The 22,528-nt window shown below is 35.4% G+C and overlaps 2 non-coding genes across 2 annotated transcripts; both read left to right on the forward strand.

The window, feature by feature from the left end:
• The first annotated feature begins 10,798 nt into the window (after nucleotides 1-10,798).
• On the forward strand, nucleotides 10,799-10,872 carry Trnat-agu (transfer RNA threonine (anticodon AGU)). The gene has a single exon. It is a non-coding gene; the product is annotated as a tRNA-Thr (tRNA).
• Nucleotides 10,873-20,366: 9,494 nt separating this feature from the next.
• Nucleotides 20,367-20,473, forward strand: LOC126751844 (U6 spliceosomal RNA). The gene has a single exon (XR_007665938.1). It is a non-coding gene; the product is annotated as a U6 spliceosomal RNA (small nuclear RNA).
• Nucleotides 20,474-22,528: the final 2,055 nt, after the last annotated feature.

Genomic DNA, 22,528 nt, shown 5'->3' on the forward strand with positions numbered 1-22,528 from the left:
AAATAATTTTTGATTTCTTTCTGAATATTGGTAACCCTTTCTTCCATTCCTAAAAACTATATCACTCAATGTTTTTTTTAACTTCTATTCGTTTAAGCTTACCACATTCGTATAATTTACCTTTTAGCAGAGGCACCTCTCTCCCCTAACCAAACAGATCTCCAATTAGCCTTTTTACTCACAATGGAATTGCCAACTTTTAAAGTCACGAGAACTTTTGCGCTAATAACGGTAAACACGTACACAAATACATCAGAAAGTGAGATGTGTAAGAGTTGAGATCACCAGTAGCCATGAACGTGATATGCGCGCATGCAACTTCAGATATTTATTGCGTTTCGATGCAATGTTTACAGTTTCCTTTACAAATTTATCGATGCTGCGCGATTTCAATCGAACCGTGCTCATGAAGTGCAGATGCAACATGGCGTAGAAGGAGGGAGAAGAAAATAAAAGTTAGGATAAGATAGTTCACAGAAATATTTGTATTTGTGTTTGTGCGTATGTACATTGGATTGTAGGAAGTATTTGAGGTCTGCATTTATATTCGCTTGCTGCACAGTCACTTACATATAACCACTTTTATATCGTTCCTGGTAAAGAAAGCCATAAAACATGGTTTTCATTTTTATTTACTATAAACAGAGCGCTCCTTCTCCTATTTCAGTTAAATAACAATAAACCATATTTTAATGAGCTCATCGCTTACAAAGGTTATTGGTTAACATGCGTACGTATGTATGTATGTGCACAGTGACTTTATGACTCTACTTAAAATAGGGTTAAAAGTAGCAGAAAATAAAAAAAGAAAAACAGAAAAAGCGTTAACTTCAGTTACACCGAAGCTATAATATACTATTTACTTCATAATTACAAAGTTTCCTTGCAATAACTTTAATCGGTTAGTTTGTATGACTGCTGTATGCTATAGTGGTCCGCTCTGAATATTTCTTCCAAGATTTTACCGTTGCTTTGGGCAATAATCCATTTCAAATTTCATAAAGATATCTTGTCAAATAAAAGGGTTCCCCAGACGCACGAACAGACGGATATGGGCGTGGTTAAATCGACTTAGTTCGCAAAGCCGATCATTTACATATGTACTTGGCAGGGTCTCCTTTTTAGTGTATTAAAAATAGTGGCAAACTTCATACTCGATGTCCAAGGTATAGAAATGAAAGTTAAGTACAAGTAAAGCAGAGCTCAGTTCGGCTGAAATTTAACATTTAAAACTCTAGCAATTTGCCATTAAATTTGTATGAAATGTAATAATTTAGCTCATGAATTTACCTATATTTTCGATAAAAAAATAACCCATATATTGGGTAGTCGAAAAAGACTTTTCGTATTTTTAATCAAACTTCAACTTATTTTTTTATATTCGTACTAATAAATAAATAAAGAAATAAACAATTTTGAACAACTACTTTTTGCCATTTTCTGCTAAAGACATTATTCCATCAGTGTAAACCTTTCATCGGTGTAAATCACGAACTGATACAGCATCGTCTCCGTAAACTTCACAAATTTCATAGAAGCCTTGCGTGGCATTCCTTTTTTATACAAAATTTTAAAAATATGGTAAGTTTCTTCTTTATTTTCACTCATTTTTGAACAGCTGTCACTTTTTTCAACTTCTTCAACTTCCCGGATTTAATTTTTTTTGGCTAAATGAAGCTTAAAATCTCACCTTTCCAACACTATATGCTATGACACAATGTGATTGGTGGCACTGGAGATATAGGACTGCAACGACATCTATTATCAAAATACGAAAAGACTTTTTCGACTACCCAATATAAGGTATTTGGGAAATATGATCCGATATTCATCATTGAAACCATAATTCCAAAGAATATTTGTACAAAGCATGCGGACGGGGATCTGCTTTGTTGGTTAAATAAAAATGTAAGCTAAGCTGAGCCCCTTTTTCCAAAATATTCTTACTAAACTAAATAGAAATATTTATTGTCTTGGACAACAACCCTCAATTAACTTACATAGGTTTATGTTGCAAGCCACTGAATATTCCACTGCATTTTAACAGCCACTCGCAGCCATTTTCCTAAATGGAAATTTAAAAATTAAAACCAATCTTCCAATTGCGTTCCCAGTGTAATGGTTACATAAGTAGATACGAGGAGTAGCCGCACCGTTTCCGTTATGCAACTGGATAGAAATTAGTCAACAATAAAGCGTACACATGAGTCTCAAATTGCAAGCAATGCGATGGCGCAAGGTTGCATACCACAATGGGCTTACACTATTTTTATTGTACTTTTCGGGACCGTCTTCAAATTGTTTATGGCAGTTAAAACAAAAGAAAAGCCAGTGCAAAAGATTAAAATATGTCACTCAGTTAAAACTAGAGAATAAATTATTCTGAAGGATACACTCATTTAAAGACACCTATGATACTTAACCCACATAAACAATTAAAGCTTACAACGATTATCATTTCTCTCATCTCATGGATAACTATGGTTGAATAGAACAGGCAACCTACGGAACCTTTGCTTAATAGTGAAGAAGTACGTAGGACAAACATATTATTTAATAAAGCAAAACTATTGTGAAGAGAATACAATTAAGCAAGATTGAATAGTTATGTTCAGACAATCATGTCACTGGCACATTGAAGGAAGCACTTAAAGCAATGTTTTGGACGTGACGAGCAAACAACACGCATCTTTCCTTAATGTGTTATTATTATTATTGTTGCTTAGTTTATGATGACAACGATATGTAAGTAGCGTTTAAAGCAAACAATTATGATGACAACACTGGGAAGCTACACATTGTAAGAGTCAGAGACTGCAGGAATATAATAAAGAAGGGATGAGCAAAAGGGTCTCAATATCAGTTGTCAAGTTAAAAGTGAATTCACATTCAATATACTTGAAGTAAACTTTAACAATCCAATGAGAAATCACCTCTTTGCTACAAAGCCTTTTCAGACATGAAAGCATCATGGACCTCAAGTTTATAAACGCTTAGGCACTCGATAACAATCATAATGTGGATAGAAGGACGAGTTGTAATTTACCTCAGCACTTCATCAACCAGACAGTAGCATTTTGCGAATAAAATATGAGGGCTGTCTGATAAATAACCGACCTAACCATGATGCACGCGACTTTTTCAAAATTTTTTTTTTTATTTTTCTACATAGTCTCCTTGTAACTCCACACACTTCTCCCAGCGATGCTCCCATCTCTGCAACCCTTCCAAATAGTACTTGGCGTCTTTGTCTGCAAAATACGAGTTCACGAAAGAGATTGCCTCCTCATTTGACGAAAATCTCTGGCCGCCGAGCTCAGTTTTAAGTTGAGGAAACAAAAAAAAGTCGCTTGGTGCTAGATCCGGTGAATAAGGTGAATGGTCAAGCAGTTCGAACCGCAATTCGTGGATTTTCGCCATGGCGACTGTTGAGGTGTGAATAATTGCAAATGTGGCCGATTTTTCGAAATTTCTTCCTTTAGCTTGTCCAATAATGATTCGTAGTATGCTCCTGTTATAGTTTTTCCTTTTTCAAGATAGTTGATAAAAATAATTTTATGGCTGTCCCAAAAAAACACTCGCCATCACTTTCCCAGCCGAATACACAGCTTTAGGTTTTTTGGGGCCGGTTCCCCCTTTTCAATCCACTGTTTAGATTGGATTTTTGTTTCGGGCGTATAATGATGAATCCAAGTTTCGTCTACAGTTATCAATCGGCGCCAAAACTCGGTCGTATTGCCTCTAAACTGAGCCAACAGAGCGCTGGAAATGTTCATGCGCGCACGTTTGTGGTCATGCCCAAATCTTGGTTTAATATGTGACAAACACGTTCTTTTGACAACTTCATAATCTCAGCTATTTCCCTAACTTTAATCCGGCGGTCGTCTAGTACCAATTGATGAACTTTAGCGATGTTATCGTTAGTGGTTTCAGTTTTTGGACGCCCAGGACGTTCATCATCTTCCAAGCTCTTGCGACCACGTTTAAATTCAGCTGCCCAAAATTTTACGGTGGTAAACGATGGTGCAGAGTCACCATACACAGAGTCCAACTCATCTTTGATTTGTGAAGACGTATTGCTTTTCAAAAATAAAAATTTAATTACAGCTCGATATTCAATTTTTTCCATTTTGGGGAAATCACCGAAATAGACTCACAAAAACGACTGTCAACAGATAATTGCGCAAGATAAATTTCTGAAGTTTTGGCGAGTAGCTATTATAATATGCATAATTTGAAGTAGAAACTTTTTTATTAGATGTGCCGCTAGCTTCACGTTGAGGTCGGTTATTTATCTCGTATTATAATATGGCAACTATGACTCTACTCTTACAAAATAAAAGAGTAAGCGCCTTAAGTTAGAGAAATTATGTCTGACTTTAAAATTATAAAGTTTGAAAAGAAAGAAATTGATCGGCTAGTCACTTGAGCATAATCATATACCCACATAAATATGCATTTTAAACGTTATCTCTTTTGATAGGAATAAATAAACGAACTTCGGGCCTCTTCACAGAAAATTTTCTGAATAATTTCGAGTATGTCTATAACAAATCTATAAGTTTATCTAATTTTAAAGTTTTTTGATAGTTAGCCGTTGAAATGCACATTGTGGATCTTAGAAAATATTATCTGTTTTTGGTTAAGTTGGTATTAACTTTTCTTTACATCTTATTAAACGTATAGTATCTGCGCTCTTTGCCTTTATTCTTTTTAGTGCTTTCACGACTAACATGAGCCGCTAGAGCTATAAAAGCCGGATTCATACCACGGAATGTGCTTCGAACAGGTACCTACACCATTATTTAATAAAGTCTAATAGTGTCATTTAATAACAATATTTCACAGGCTTCATCAAACATGTCGTGCTTACTGTCAAGATGCAGCAGACCCTCACGAGACGTGCCAATAAACTTTTACAACTACAGAGAAATATTGAGCTAGTGTCCACAATGTCTTGAAAATTAATGAATTTTGATTTCATTTTTACAAGCATTACAGGCAAACATACTAATATTATATATGTATGAGTAAAACACCTCATTCAGTAAGTTGTAGCTACATGAGCGGCAGTTATTGACATTGTCACTTGGCAAGAATATTTTAGCACAACATATTTGTAAGCACGTGAGCATAATCCAATATTATTACAACTATTTGTATATTACATTTGTGTACATACTAATACATATGTACACATGTATATATGGCATATTTACTTAATCCCAAGACAATGTCTTGCACATTGACTTTGAGAGTTTGGCGACTTTCAGGCAGTCAAGGTGCGCTATTGACTAAGTTTCATTGGTGAAGATGTTGACATTGACTGTTACTGCCGACAAACATCGACGAACAAACATGCAACTATATCTGTATGCACAGTTATGCGCATTTTCTTTCGCTGTCAGCGCTTTGCAGACGTCGCACTTTTAACAACCTAGTCACATAATTTCTACCAAAGGGCACGTCTGTCAATATTTACGCTGTCTCCGAGCGGCTTTTCAGTTCACAGCCCGCCAACGCCATATTTCATATAGCTATAGTGAGAGCAGAAACGCTTCGCTTATATCTCCTTTACGCGCTTAAAGTTCCATATTAAAATATTAAATCGTGGAAAGTGCACGCCTAAATCACTATAAATATTGCTTTGATGTATTAAAATTCAGTGAGCGGCCACAGGCATGTGAGAACAGACACACGTGTATGCCTAAGATATGAGTGGGACACACCATTGCGTATACGCAACATTATAATAGGTTGTTCACCCTTTGTTCAAATAGGCGTTATTCAGGTTTCTTTGGGTCTTTAAACGTTGCCGACGAAAATGGGGAGCAACATCGATGCTCTTACTGATGGGGAAGGGGTGGAAAAGTCAACTGATACCTTTTCCGACAGCAGAAATTTAATTTAAACAGCGAATGCCTTATGTTATTATACAGTAAATTAATAAAACTTGTTAAAGGTATACTGATTATTTGAATTTAATTTGCAGGGTAGTTAAGTAAGTCTTTAAAGTCACTTTTATACGTACATTGGATAGTTTCTAACACAAATGCTTTGAATTAGCAAACGTTCAGTGCCTATTTATATTGGAAATCCAATCCTTAAAACGCCGCCATGTCGCTATCACAACACGCCATTCAAGCTCAAGCTGCACTACCATTACATATTAATAAACAAGGAACAAACACATTAAATTCATCTAAAAATCACCACATCCACACTTCTCCATTTATTCTTCTGCACAACTGTGAATAACATGTTGACCTGAAAATTCTGATTATACCGGGAGAAACATTTTTCCGCGTAATAAAAATTTAAAATATGCAGATTTTGCTTTTAACAAAAATACTGCAATATTTATTGCTTGCTTCATGCATTAACACCTCACCGAAACTTTGCCTATAAATTCACGTTTATATGTATGTATGTATATGGGCAGCCTGCAGCATGTATTTAAGCTAATTAATGCTTTGGAGTATTTGTGCGCGTCAAGCTTTAACGGCAGTCTAATGGATTTCAGTGAAAAAGACGCACCTACAAAAAAAACACTTACATAAATATAAATTTAAGATATTTCGGCAAACTTTTCATACGGTCTCAGCAAGGTGCGCTAATGATTGTTACTAACGTACAGTAGCTTTCATTATAAAATCTTTGGACTTTTTTGTTTTGACAATATAAATTGAAAAAAATATACTTTAAGTGCGTCATATAACATACTGTGGCTGCATCAGATATCTGCCTCAGTCATTTTTATTAAGTCATAAAACAGTTTAATAAAATTGTCGTTAATTTAATAGGTGCCGTGTTTCTTCTTCCTCATCTTTTGTGGCACTAAGGCCACCAGAATATGCTATGATTTTTTGGAAGCCCTCTACACCAGGCGTATGGCTTCATTGTTGTCAATTTTCAATTTCATGCAGCGTGAAGGTCTTCCTCCTTGGTCCATGCAATACTTCAACAGTATGAGAGATGTAAGGATACGAAAATCGCCATGTCTGAAATCCAGTTTAATATAAACTTGAGACTAAAAAAAAATTTTCTGACTGAGCTGGTGGTATATTTTTTCAATTCTAAGGTTTTCTTTATATTTTCATAAAGATGGACACTCCGCCATCATTCGAAGGTTTGACTTCCTTAGGCACTGTTTAGTGGTATCAACTTTTGCTGAGTTTTTCATAGATTTTTATTTGAAGATTCAACTTCCTTCCTACAACTATATTGTTGGATCAACTTTTATGATGAGTTCTTTATGGTAAATCGAATGGTTCAGGCTTCCAAACCTCTGCAAAGCTTTCAAGCAGAGACGGCACGCAAGTAGCAGTAGACCTATTGTTCTGCAGAGCAATCCCCTTCAGAGATGTAAGTATTCAGTGCAATAGCAGACTAGCAATATTGATTATAAGCTCACTGACTAGTCAAAAATGAAGAAGTGCATTATTAGAGACGTGTTTGAGTGTCTAGTTACAAAAAAACTGCTGAGAACTATAGAAGACACCATCGATTCAATAACATTACACTGGTACTGGGTCGAAGTTCAGTTCATTTTCTGCAAGATCCTTGTGTCCTAGAGTAGATCACAACAAATCCATTGAACTACTACTACTAGATTACTTACAGTCATCCGGATGTATTCACCTGAACTTAAGTCGGTCAGAACTGGCTTACGCACCTGTTTACTTAAATTATTAATTAATCTATTCGTTCTTTATCAAAGGAAAGACATTCACAGGAGGTAAATGCGTATACTAGCATTTTATTCAAAATTTTATCTCTCAATGCAAAAAGCGAAACAAATTTTGTCTCATATTTACATAAAACATGCTGTCTTTTCTTTATCGTCATAAAAGCACGAAAGGAATTCAAAAGTCCCATAAAAACCCTGTAAAATTACGTTAGCAGACAATGAAAATCCACTCACATACCACACCGACTCGTTGGCGACGAAGCACGTGCAAAGGAATACTTAAGTGACCAGCGGTCTCGCCGATGAAGTAATGCTTACTGTACTTTATGCGAGTATGCTTATAATATAATTATCGCATTTGTGTGCAAGGTCCGCAAACAAAAGCATGTCCATATACATATGTATGTAATATTTTGTGAGCGTGAAGTAATTTAAATGAGAGTAAAAATATTTAAATACTGCAAAGTATTTTCAGTACAATACTGAAGAAGCTATAAGATAGCGGGTTTATTTCTATGTTAGAGAAAACGTTTTTGGATGTAAGTTATTTTGCTCAAACTCTACTCGTTCATAGGTTTCTTAAAACACATTGTTCCATTATTCAAATACATACTGCAAATTAAATGAACTCAAAGAAGCAAGTCGCAAATAATCGCGTAGAATCGCTTTAAAAATTGGCAAACATAATTTTGATAAGAACACACTTTTTTATTCACGATATTTGCATATGAATATACATACATATTAGGGTGGATCAAAATATACAAATATATTTTTTCGCTTGGTACTCTCAAAATAGGTTCATAGACACCTCTAAGAAAGTCTCTCTAAGTATGTGCTCTTATTTGTAACGAGAAGATTATCCGCCTAACGATTTTCCATTTTTATACCCTGAACAGGGTATACTAATTTTCCACCAGAAAGAAACATCGGAGACTCTATAAAATATAAGTGATTAGAGTGACAAGCTGAGTCGATTTAGGCATGTCCGTCTATCTGTATACCTGTATACGCGAAAAAGTATTTCCCTTTTTTAAGATATCGATCTGAAATTTTGCACATGTTCTTTTCATTTGTCGAACCCGCTGATCAGATCACTATTTCATATAGTTGCTATACAAACTGAACAATCGGAATTAAGTGCTTGTATGGAAAACCCTGTCATTTGACGAGATATCTTCACGAAATTTGGCAAGGGCTATTGGCTAAGGCAATAATACAATCGCGAAGAAAGTATTCAGATCGAACAACAATAGTTTATAGCTGTCATGCAAAGTGAACAATTGGAATCAAGTTCTTGAAAGGAGTTATTTGTACCTATGTACGTTTTTCTGGTTTTCTTTCATATTATCAGTTGGAAAAATTAAAATCCACTTACTACAAAAAAGTATCTCATTTCATAGATTTTCTGGGTATATTTTACGATTTATAGTAAACCTAACTCATAGTTTTTTAGGAAATTTATTGCTCTACGAAATGGTTTTTAATATCAATTTTGAAGAAGTCGGGAGTGAGATATGAAATTTTCTATTAAATAATAAGAAAAAAATGGAAAACTGTAAGTCGGAGGGCCTTTCCGTTACAATAATGGGTCCACGCATTAAATAAGAAATTTTCTTAGAGGGATCTAAAACCTATTTTTCATATAAAAAAAATTATTAGCGAAAAAAAAAATTTTGTTTTTACCCACCCTAATGCACATATAGTGCTATGCAATAGAAAAATGCAATGCTAACCATTTTTAAAACTAAATATTTAAGTGGTGTTTTTTTTACATTTTTGTCGTCTACAGTGGTCTGGAGTTTGTTGACCTTTACGGTGAAGAAATGTACCAATTCTACGATTTAAGTGGAAATAAAAACACATTTAATTTAAAGCATAGAATTTACAGAAATTGAAACACTGATTGAATGGACTGAGGGTGCATATTTTTCACTAAAGCTATGCGTAACAGTATTTATATAACAGTATACAAAAATTAGTTACATTTACTCATTTAGTTTCATCGATTTTCTAGGTAAATCGCTTATTCACTCATTTTTTGTAACATTATGCTACACCGCAATATGCTGGCTGTCCACGCCAGTGCTTCTTTGTTCGCTGTCTTAATTTTTCGATGAATCGCCTCTTCGGCTTCAGCAGCAATTATTTTCGTCTCTGCAGGACAATGCCACTACTACCACTACTGACAAAGAAAGAAAGATTTGGACAAGAGATTGCGCTGAAACTGCAAAGCTGTGCAATTCTTTTGTGCCGCTTTTGTTCGTTTTTTTGTTTCGACTTCAAAAAATGAAAAATACCGAAAAATGTTTGATTACAACGTGAGTTCTGAGACAAACTTACTAAGTTGGCCGGTGCTGGCAGCCCGAAGGTATATTGAAGAAAAGGACATAAATATATTTCCGAATATAGACAAGGTTACTAAGTAATCACTTATTGATGCAGCATATTCGTCTAAATAGGTCACTATGAATAGTAGTGCTCTTACTAAATAAAATCTAAAGTTCATAAATTGCTTTCTATAGCTTTGAAAAAAATTATTAACCCGCCGAAAATGACATTGGGTGAAATTTATCCGAAAATCATATATTCGGACAATAATAAAAACAAACTTCAAATCGAATTATTTTTGCTAATAAAACAAAAATATGCTTCAGTAAGAAATGTATCTGGATATTGATACGTCTATTTACATATATGGCAGTTAACCCCTATAGTGGTCCGATTTCGATAGTTACGACGAATGAGCAGCTTCTTAGGGGGCAGAAAATATATAAGGAAGTAAAACATATTGCGAACTTTTATTTTGAAATTTCATTGTCAACGCATAATTTTTATATGTATAAAGAATTTAATACAAAATATCAAACGGAAATTTAGTTAGCGGTCATATCTCCCAAACCAATTCAAAAATTGTACGCACTCATCTATAAGTCTATAAATAAATATGTATTTGAAATTGTATTCTACTTTCTTTATATTATTTATACTGCAACACTCTTATCTCGCCAAAAGTTTTCTTTTATTGTTGTAAAATTAAATATGTATGAGTTCGATTTATAGTAAATACAAAAAAGTGCGTGCTTAGCGAGCGACACTCGTCAACATGGCGCCGTGGCTTAGTTGGTTAAAGCGCCTGTCTAGTAAACAGGAGATCGTGAGTTCGAATCTCGCCGGGGCCTAATGCTTGAAATTACTTAACAGAAGTAAAAAAGCATTTACATTTTTTTATTTTCTAATTAATATTAACCTCAGCATTCATTGAGGTAGTATACCTTCCATTTCCATTTCTCTTTGATTATGCCAGTCCACCGTACTTATACCAACTAATAGTTTCATTCGCCACTCTTCAAATATTGGCAAGACTATTATAAATACAGCGCTAATAGATAAGCAAATGCTATAGCAATTGCTTTCAATTTTGCTAAAAAGTATTCTGAGTATTATGAAGAAAATAAATTGAATGAGCTCATCCAACTCAAAAATTATATATCATACTATGCGTTTGCTGATTAAGACGTTGTTTCCCAGAGCATTTTCCATGAATATCTACCCGACCGCTCCGAAATCCGCACGAAGCTACAACATTTTTTTACGACCACATTGTATAACTGTTTAACTATTTTTATGCTTTCACTTTATCGCCATAGTCTTTGCACACACATTAAACTTTTATCTCCCTTGACATAAATGAGTGAGCTCGCCTAAGAACCGAAGAACAAAAATGTCAACTATTTAACGATAATGACAACAACAAATACTAAGAAAATTTTGCGCCACATTCATCGTCGCATTTCCTTCAATTTTCTCAGCCGAGCTGGCGAGCTGGAAATATTAAGTTTTGTTTGGCAGTTTAATGAATAATGATTACAAAAGAGCGCTTTCATTTAGTTCATAATGAGTTCATCCTGAATTTATGCTTGAAAATGTAAAACTGCCGACCAAGCTGCTGTTCAAGGTCCAAGGATGAATTATAGAGCACAGGATTTAAAGTAAGCCTTCGAGTGACATGTCCAAGCATGCAGCTGTAATTAAACTGTCATTGTCCCAAATGAGTCTTTATAATTTTCAATTAATTTTATATGTATGTATGTACATATATTGAAGGTGAATATTTATTTTGGGTAGAAAATGATGGAATGCTTAGTGAACTGTTTGCAGTGGGACAATGCAAGTTGTTTTGAAAATATGCTCTTACAGATATGTACTTTACGAGGGGCACTTGTGATAGTCAGTACTCACAAAGTTCATTAAACAGCGCCAAATAGTCATTACTATTTCTGACATCGTATAAATTAACTGTAATCGACAAATTTATAGAATTTGATTCTTCGATTCATTTCCCTTCACGATCCAATTAGCTTACGATTTCCTTAACAATTTAAAATTTAGCCAGCGGCCTAACTTTTCATGCTTTCAAAAGAAATACTACTTTTTTATTGCGTCAATATTATTTAGCTTAAGTAAAATAAAAAAGCCTTCCATAACTCACAGTGTGAATAGTCCCCCTCGTAGTGTAGTTTAGAAGTGTCTTCCATTTTTGGCAATTTGTTGGTTTTGGAATAACACATTAACGTTGTTTCTCGGCCTTTATGCGCTCCTTTCATGCCAGAGTGATTGACATCTTATCGATACAATATGGCTTAACAAGTTGGCTTAATTTCCAAACTTTTGAAGTATTAAACGGTTGACATAAACATGTGGCTGTTAAAGTTTTGTACTAAAATTAGAAAACGTATCTTTAAGAGAATTAAATTTTAAAGTAGTAAAAATGGAGAAATATTTCACGATATTCGTGGTACCTGTTTTAAAATCTTTATAAGTAACGATTAGCAGCGGGATTCGATTCGCCACACATCTGTACACAATGACTGAATACTGCTCTCTGGTTTTCAAAGTAAGGGATTGAATTAAAATTCCCATTTATGGCAGATTAAAGCGCTTTTCCAGTAGACGTTTTCTTATTTAATAGCAATTAGAAGCAAACCCCGGAGGATAGCCCTGAAATCGAAAAACAAGCAAATAAACCTGCTAAAGTCGGTTCATGGAAAGTTTCAAACTAGACAGTTTTGATTCGACATTTTTAACAATACTCATAAATGTACTAAGTGTTTCACAAGTTCAGAGTTAATGAGCAATGAAAGAACCCTTTGCTACAAACCGGACCCACCACTTGGCGGCCCATAGCTTGTATAAACCTCAAAACTCTCCTCAATTGGCCGATTACTTCACTATGTGATGCTTTCATGGACTACTTTTTTTTGTGAGTGGAAGATAGTATATTAAATACAACTGATATATGTCGTGTCCTTTTCATTGGAGTGGTTTTTTACGCGGCGGGTCCCAAACACAGCAGACAATCCGTGAAAAGGCTGATTCGCCTTCTCACTTTAGCTCGCCTTCAAACGAATGTTTTTTGGCTACCCAGAGGATACTTGATCTAAGACCGGTAATGAGCTGCTTGAAAACGCTTAACAAGCTGGCCGACAGGGTTCGAAAATTTTACGAAACCCGATTACCCAATCAATGACGATGGAGCAGACGTTCCATTGCCGGACCATGAAGAAGTTCGAATAGCAATTACTCATTTAAAGAACAACGGCGGCGAAAAACTGATAAGGAGCATGCATCAGCTTCTTTGTTAAATATGGTCGGATGAAAGCATGCCTAACGTTTGGAATTTAAGTGTGCTCTGTCCATTCCACAAAAAGGAAGACCCCACAATCTGCGCCAACTACCGTGGGATAAGCCTCCTAAACATCGCATATAAGGTTCTATCGAGCGTATTGTGTGAAAGATTAAAGCCCACCGTCAACAAATTGATTGGACCTTATCAGTGTGGCTTCAGGCCTGGAAAATCAACAACCGACCAGATATTCACCATGCGCCAAATCTTGGAAAAGACCCTGAAAGGAGAATTGACACACACCACCTCCTCGTCGATTTCAAAGCTGATTTTGACAGCACGAAAAGGAGGTGTCCTTATGCCGCGATGTCTGAATTTGGTATCCTCGCAAAATTAATACGGCTGCGTGAACTGACGTTGGGCATTACCAAAAGATGCGTCAGAATCGAGAAGGATCTCTACAAGCCGTTCGATACCAAACGAGGTTTTAGACAAGGCGACTCCCTATCGTGCGAGTTCTTCAATCTACTGCTGGACAAAATAATATGAGCTGAGAAGGTACAATCTTCGAAAAGGGTACAACTGCTGACGTACGCAAATGACATTAATATCTTTGGTCATAACAACTGCGCCGTTAGTTCTGCTTTCTCCCGGTTGAACAAAGAAGCGAAGCAATTGGCTTGACTCCCATGTCATTGTTGACTGTCATAACTTCGAAGTCGTAGATAATTTCGTCTATCTTGGAACTAGCATTAGCACCAACAACAACGGCAGTCTCGAAATCGAACGCAAAATAACTCTTACCAACAGATGCTACTTCGGACTGAGAAGTAAAGTCCTCTCTCGACGAACAAAGACCAAACTCCATAAGTCTCTCATCATCGCCGACCTGCTATATGGTGCAGAGGCATGACTATCACAGCATCGGATGAGTCGGCGTAACGAGTTTTCGAGAGAAAGGTTCTGCAACAGCGAGTACCGCAGTCGATGGAACTATTAGCTGTTCGAGATATACGACGACATTTACTTAGTTCAGCGCATTAAGAGACAGCGGCAACGCTGGCTAGGTCATGTCGTCTGAATTGATGAAAACACACTAGCTTTGAGAGTGCCCGCCGTGGGAAACAGAGGAAGACCTCCACTCCTTTGGAAAAACCAAGTTGAGAAGGGCCTGGCTGCACTTGGAATCTCAAATTGACGCCAAAAAACGAACAGGAAGAACAACTGGCGCGCTGTTGTAAACTCGGCTATAACCGCGTAAGCGTTGTCTACGCCAAATAACGAAGAAGAAGAATATATCTCTTATATCTCACAGTACATTAGCAAAATAGTTTCATCTAATTAACTCCGTAGAAATCAAGTCAAATTGATGTCTAACTTATTCGCTTTGACTTTAAGTCTTAATGAAACTTTGTCGTAACTTTTATCCTTTAATATTAAATCAATATTTTTTACTCAAGTTAACTCACATTTCTTCGCTCTGTACACTGCACAGCCATTCATAACGACCATTACTCATTCTGACAACCACAAAAAACAAAACGACTCAGAACGGCAAAGCAACAAAAGCAATATTTTCCAAGTCGCTGTAAAGATGTGCGTTGATATAATGTGTTTATGTGCAGGGGACTTGGCCAATCTTAACGGTGATTTCAATCAATTTTAGCTCGCACAGCACCTGACACAGCTGTCATAGTCAACTGACTAAGAAAAAAGCGAGCGAAGTAACGGCAAAATGGCCAGCTCAGCAAATAATTGCATGCGTTGGAGCGTCGTCGCTGAAACAATGTCCGGACACAGAGGCAGAGGCGATGAGCGAACTATGTACCAAGGAACAACAGTCAAACGCTTGATTACCTATGCTCAGTCATCCAACTGGCTGCGTAATAATTTCATTTTCATATTTTTTAATGCTTTGTTCTTTATATTTCCACGGAGTGAGGAAGGCGGAGAGCAGTTGTTTGAAAGAGGAAATCTTTATATTGGCTTAAAATTTTATTTTCTTTCTGAAAGAAGAGTGCTTTTACAATCGCGGCACGCAAGTGGCAATCAGATTATTTACATACTATAAGTGCGGATCTCTATGTCATACAGCACGAAAAGGCATAACCCCGAACTTTACCTGACCGCTTAACCTCTTTGTACGAAAGTGATATGCATCTTGGTAAATCCACTCCTCCTCAGAAAAAGTACTCAACGGACAGCTTTTTACTACCACACAGAGATTAATCGCCAACAGGCGAAAGGCAAACAAAAACGTTGCCCATTTGTATGCACTCCTGTAGTCGCAACCTTACCTCGGTTGCAGTTAATTATAAACCCGGTAGAATATAAACTTTCATGCATAAGAGCAGGTAGCCATAAAAGCATTTTACAGAGCGAGCAAGGCTAGGAATTGCACCGAAAACAATAACAACTATTGAGACAAGAGATTTACAGCACAAGACACCGCTCAAAAATGCATGCTGAATGCATGTACGAGCAATTGTTCAACTATTTAAGCGCCAGCAGTTTCACGCAACCGAATGTCATATAAGCAATGCTCAAAAGTGGAATTGCTTACATAAAATATATGCGCAACAGCGAAAATTAAAGTTTAAGCTTCGCTACACGAATTGAAATGTTGAATGGGCAGCACCGCTGTGAAGTGCTTACGTCCATGGTTATGGTGTTCTTCGGCGAACGAAAGTGCCGCTTGGCACCGTGTCCATTCCACAGTACAGTTCTGCACGACCCATAAACAAGAACACACAAGAAAATATCAGAACAGGCCATATCAATTTTACAATACTTAAACACTGTGCTATTCGTTTGTATGTAGGGATGTATGGACAGTGTGCGCCAAAAGATTGAACTCTCTGAATAAGTTAATTGCAACAAAAGCCTAGAAGTATGCTTGGAAAATTTCTGAATAATAAATTTGCACAAGATTTACTAATTTTTTACAGTTTTACTAACTAATAGCGCTGATTCCAATTCAAACTCTGGGTTATACGGTCACTTATATAATCGTGCTGCGTGGTTATGGCGTTTTGCATTTATCTTATGTTTATCTTTAGACAATTTGTCTTCATTCAATAGCCTTAGTTTTCATTCTACCTCTAGGTCCGTCCGACCACTTTTTTGTTGCGAATTCAATATTACAATTGCCAGTTCTCTCAAAATCATGTCTTCTCTATACTGAAGAGAAATATACAGGATGAATTCACTTTAAGTAGCTCTTCCTAACTTTTAACGGATACTGTATGAGTAGAACTAAAAGTGGATAGTAGTATATATTGAATAAAAGTATTTACTGTTCATTTTAATATTGAATTTCTCTCCAAACAAGTGCGCAAAGTATAAAAAAATAAAAAATAACTCGCCCGCAGCCACTTGAAAGAGTCCAGAGTCAAGTACGGCAGTTTTTACTGCTTCAGAATTTTTCCGATAAGCTTCGCAGCAGACAGCCCGGAGACGACGAGTAAAGCAAATTCTGTGGAGGACCGCACTTTATTGTATAATTTTTCAATGATGTTGACTCAATATTGTTTCATTGCATTAAAAGCAATATTTTGAGTTTCACGCACATGTTGTTATTATTATTATTTTGTCATCCAATTTTTGACCTTTTGACCACCGCAAGCGTTTAACTTATTACGGCTTTGTGGGCTTAAGTGAGCTGATGAAACGTATGAAACCGAAGTACATATGTATATAAGTATTATTAAAGAAGAAGAAATTAACAAATTGTATGTTTAACTAGGAAATTGGGTTGTCTGCTTCTCAAACTATTGTAAATATTTTATTTTCGCAATGTCATAGCACAATTCACTCAAGTTGATGCTCATACCCGTACAACTTTTTTTGCTTTGCGTGACAGTTCATACTACAAACAACGAAGCGAGGAAAGTAAAGGGTATGCCACACTGAACGCTTTACTTTCAGTGTTTCTCTCTAATAAAAATGGCGACTATTGCTTAACAAAGTGTCAAGGGATGAGAGTTTGCTATGCTCTTCTGAACTTAATCTTTAAAATAAATATATAAAGTCATGCAGAGATATTAAATTTCCTAGAACAATAGCTGTCTAATCAGCTGCAATGTTTGACATTTGTCATTTGACAGCTAATTTGACAGCTACCACTCCACTACTCTAAAAACAATGCTTGTAATAAAGTACTTGTCATAATAAAATCTTTACAAATGTATGATAAATTTCAAATATTTACCCTTTAAAGACTCCACTCTACTTAACTTTCTAAAACATTTGTTATTTTCCAACCTACTAAAATTTCGATTTACTGGTTGTGTTGTGTGTGCTCGATTTAATTTCATTTCAAAAACAAATCAATTAACACCGTTTTCAAGGTGTCAAATTCAGATTAGTGAGAAGGCAAAAACTTTTAGCAAACATACATATTTATTTGCATAAATATGTAAATATTCCACACTTTAAGCTGCTTCCCCGCAAAATTTATTTCAATGTGACCGCCGACAAACCAACCAATACACTGGCTTTGTGGCACCAAGCATGGAAACCGCATACGAAATGAAGAGTAGCTATGAAGGATGCTGAATAAATTACAAATTCAGACAAAGAAACCCTTGTGTGGATAATAAATCAAATGAAATTAAAATGAAATAGTGAAACAGCTGCTAACCTGTTTTGCTAATACCTCAGCGCGCACATTTGCAGGAATATAAGTATATACATACTTACATATTTATATAAGAATGTCTATAAATTAAATGTGAAAAATGGTTACTGCGCCTAAAACTATATTTGAATGAAAATCTGATTGTGTACTTAAGAATATGTTGCAGCCAAATGCCTTAGGAATTTGGAGTAAACTCGGCATTTAATTTTTCAAAAAAATTCGTTTTGATGATCAACTGAAAGTCCCTATAAACGAATTTAGCCATATTATAGAATCATCGCCAAAGTCTGTCTTAACAATTTGCCAATCGCAACACCTTTGACAACATTAAATTATGATGTAACAGATTCAACTCCAAACTGAATCATACTCAGTGTAATCAAAGAACTAGGACTAGACTAGAGGATAGTAAGCTTATTTAATTACTCAGCCGATGTTATCCATCCCAAACAGAGACCAAAGCATTGGTCATTTTAACGAGAAAACTGGACCAAAACATTGGGAGATTAGTCTAAATGTAGATTTCACTTTCCATTTTCTCTTCATCCCTAAAATCTCAAGCTTTCTGACAGTAAACTTAAGCTGAAAACTGAGAGCCAATGTGCACATTTTGCGGATCCACGCTCGTACTGCTGTAAAAAGAAGGCATCTGAAACGGCGCCGAAGGTGTTTTTGATCGATAATGTCACTTCCAATGCAATTTAAAGCTTGCCTGTCCAGATGAAGAAATCAGATCTTCATACAAATTGAGTAATGAACGAACCATGACCATTTATTTGAAGGGCTCTTGTTTCTGACGAGCAATCTTCGAAAGTTAAGTGTGGCAGCATGTCTTCACAAGGCACATAATCTTCAATGTCTTGCATATTTTTTTGTCTTTGTCAAACCTAGTGAATTGATAACTAGTGCCGCTGATAGCCTGGTGTTTCAGCAAAACACCTCCCCTTCAACCAACCATACAACTAACGGCAATTTGTTGCTGAAATTTTCAGGCATGGCCCAATATCGACCTCAAATATATGAATATGTATGTATACATCTATTAGTTTAGCATGCTCACTGTGGCCCACACCAACCGACCACAAAGCGTAAGAGTCGTCTGTAAAGCTTCTTACCCAATTCAAATCCATAACACAAGTGTAAATCGAAAATGCCAATATTTCACCAGAAAATACAGTTATGCGGTTGTATAAGGAAACATTTAAATACATGTATGTGTATATGTGAGTATATTTGTTCAACCAAATACAAGTTTTGGCTTTTGTATACCAAGAATCAAGTGCGGCATTGAGTGACGCCAGGATTAACCACTTGCATTTACAAATGTTTCAGCCGTCTTAACACATATTCACACATACATACAAGTACCTTTCTGAATTGTGTATCCACATGCGTAGATATTTATGTAGATACATATGCATTTATTTGTTTATATTTGCTTGTATTCGGAGGTCTTAAGCCTTGTTTGCTGCCAACATGCCACAATTGAAGATTGATGGCAGAGATTAGGCATTGTGCTTTGCGTATTTGTTTAAAATATTCAAAATTGTTTATTTAGAATTTATGTGAATTTAGATTTTTTTTACTGTAGCTAAATATTGGTTTGTGTTTGTACTTGTTTTATTTTGTGTAATAACGGATAAATGGCAAAGAGATTGCACTGCAGATGTCCTTTTGTTTGATTGCAAAGAAAATAAATTAATTTATTGTTCTATTTCAACTTTTATTGTAATATATAAATATTATAAATGTGTATTTTTGTTTTAACAAATTGTTGAAATATATTTTTTACATCTTCTCCAAGCCTCAGAAGCCAAATTTTCGCCTCTACATTCCACCTTTTACGCCACACATGTGTCCATATATACATATATGTACATATGTATGTATATCTAATAAACGCTTCACTTATGTAAGCAGTTGGTATATGCACAAATGAAAGCAGTTCATTCCTTTCCTCTGAACCCTATACCACACATGAGGATTGACGTTATTTCACTTAATTGGCTTATTTTTATTCGCCACTCTCCAAAGTCGGTTGCTTTTACACAATTACATATATTTCAATAAAAATGTACTGGCTTTCTAAATATTTAATGAAAATGCACTTCTACACTTTTACTTAGAAAAATCATATTTAATTTAATATTTTATAATATTCATCGAATTTTATTAAATTTTTGCATTTTTACGTTATATTACAAACATATATTTTATTTGATGAAAATGCCAAACTACCTACAAAACTAAATGCTCTGCCCCGTTCTCTCTTCCCTCTCTCTTCTTACTTTCGATACACATTTTGCTTTTCTGCTTACACATTGTTCGTTCGTTACCTTTGAGTGTTATAATTCGCAGATGCTTTTTCGTTACGCGAACGGTATAAGTACCGTACGCTCTCAACTACATTTGTTCTTGCTTCGGCAGAACATATACTAAAATTGGAACGATACAGAGAAGATTAGCATGGCCCCTGCGCAAGGATGACACGCAAAATCGTGAAGCGTTCCACATTTTTTTGTGAAAATTTACTGAAATGCTATTTTGATAAAAACGTAACATATTGACATACTTACATATATACTCAATTGTATGTATGTATATGAATAGGTATTTTATACTTAATTCCTATTCTACTCCTTCGTATGCCTTTTTCAAATAAAATGGACAAATTTATGTATAGGTATACAAGTGCAATATTGTATATATGTACATATGTATGTGCATAAATAGTAATGTATGTAGTAACATATATGCGAGTCCATACAGGAATTGCTTAAATTTTCGCAGAAAAAAAGTTGGCCTAAATAATTGAGGCCGTATGTTCCACCTAGGAACTACGGGAAATATATAGTATATACATATATACATAAATAATAAAAAGATACTTTATTGTTACAAACACTTTTTACATCACTGCTTTTTCGTTCAGCAGAACTTTGTTGTTATTAAATGGGGTGCAATATTTTGATATCGTGAACAGGGCATATTAAGTTTGCCACGATGTTTGTAACACCCAAAAGGAAACGCCAGAGACAGCCTATAAAGCATATACATATACATATGTATGTACATAGTGCATGAATGATCAGCGAGCTGAGTTGATTTCGCCATGTCCGTCTGTCTATCGGTACATCTGTATATATTTGAACTATCTCTCAGTTTTTGAGATATCGATTTAAAATTTTGCAACCGACCTTTTCTAACCAAGGGCCTGCTCACTTGTCGGAACAGTTGATATCAGACCACTATAGCATATAGTTGTAACAGACTGAACGATCGGAAAAATGTGCTTGTATGACAAATTTTTTCATTTGACAGGATATCTTCAAGATATTTGGTATAGGTTGCAAGAAAACAATGCAATCTTCGAAAAAATTGTTCACATCGAGTGACTCTAAAATATAGTTGTCATACAAACTGGCTCTGTAAGGAATCCGTTTTATTTGTGAAGAGTATTATAGCTTCGGTCGAGATCTCATTTGCTTCGATACGCAAGCTAGAACTTTTGACAGATTGGAGACGGTCTATCAAAAGTAAAATACTACTTATCAACATCACCCTAATGTTCATTAGATGAGGTGTGAAAAATTGTGTTGTTCTATTGCGGCAATAACTATTAAGTAGCATTATATTATTCATATAATATAATTTTTTTTTGTAAATTCCAACTGTATTCAAATATTTTTTCTTCATAACTTCTAAAACTGTAACTCCATGAAGGGCACTCTTGAAAAAGTAATGAATTTCCTAACTTTCGCGTATACATATGTATGATTGTATGTAAGTCAGTAAAAACCCAATAAAAGAGAAAAAAATGTATATTGCACTATTTGACATTTTATAGCACCATTTGAAACCGTTTACGCTTGTTTTACAATATGTTTAACCCTTCCATAGCAAAAACTAATAAAACGAAAGAAAAAGGCAAAATTTAATATACTCAACCCTTGCTCAACCAAAACGTCTGGCTTTTCATTTACATACACCCACATGAACATGGATATATTTGTACCTTCAATGGTTTTTATGCGCCAAGCAGGATAGTTAATTTGGAGGTGTATGCACCATATTTTCCTTCAATAACTACATTGTTACACATTTATGACGGCTTATACCGCTCGAAGTAGCTTTTTGCAAAAGGTCAAGCGTAATCAAATCTCTACATACATACGCATTCATGTTTGTGCGAGGTGTGCACACTTTTATGGCCATTCCCAGTGACTTATTTACCGTTTACGAGATTTGAACTGCGGCAGCAATAAGAAATGGTTAGATTTGAGCAGAACTGCTTAAAAATAGTACGCTTTCTGATCAATGCTAAGTAAATTGTTTGTTTCTCTAATACTCAATTTCAAATTCCTTGAGTAAATGTTTTTTTTTACGAGATAACTTCACGGAATTCGGCATGGATTGTTAATGGAAGCAACGCTACAATATCCGAAGAAATTTTTCAGATCGGATATCGGCATATAGTTGCCATAAAAACTGATAGTTCAAAAGTCAAACAATATTTGTATACCCTTTTATGCTATAAGAAATGCTTATAGATGCGGTGCAGCCGAACGTTCAA

The sequence above is a fragment of the Bactrocera neohumeralis genome, chromosome 2 (genome assembly GCF_024586455.1).
Source record: "Bactrocera neohumeralis isolate Rockhampton chromosome 2, APGP_CSIRO_Bneo_wtdbg2-racon-allhic-juicebox.fasta_v2, whole genome shotgun sequence".
Taxonomy (NCBI): Eukaryota; Metazoa; Arthropoda; class Insecta; order Diptera; family Tephritidae; genus Bactrocera; species Bactrocera neohumeralis.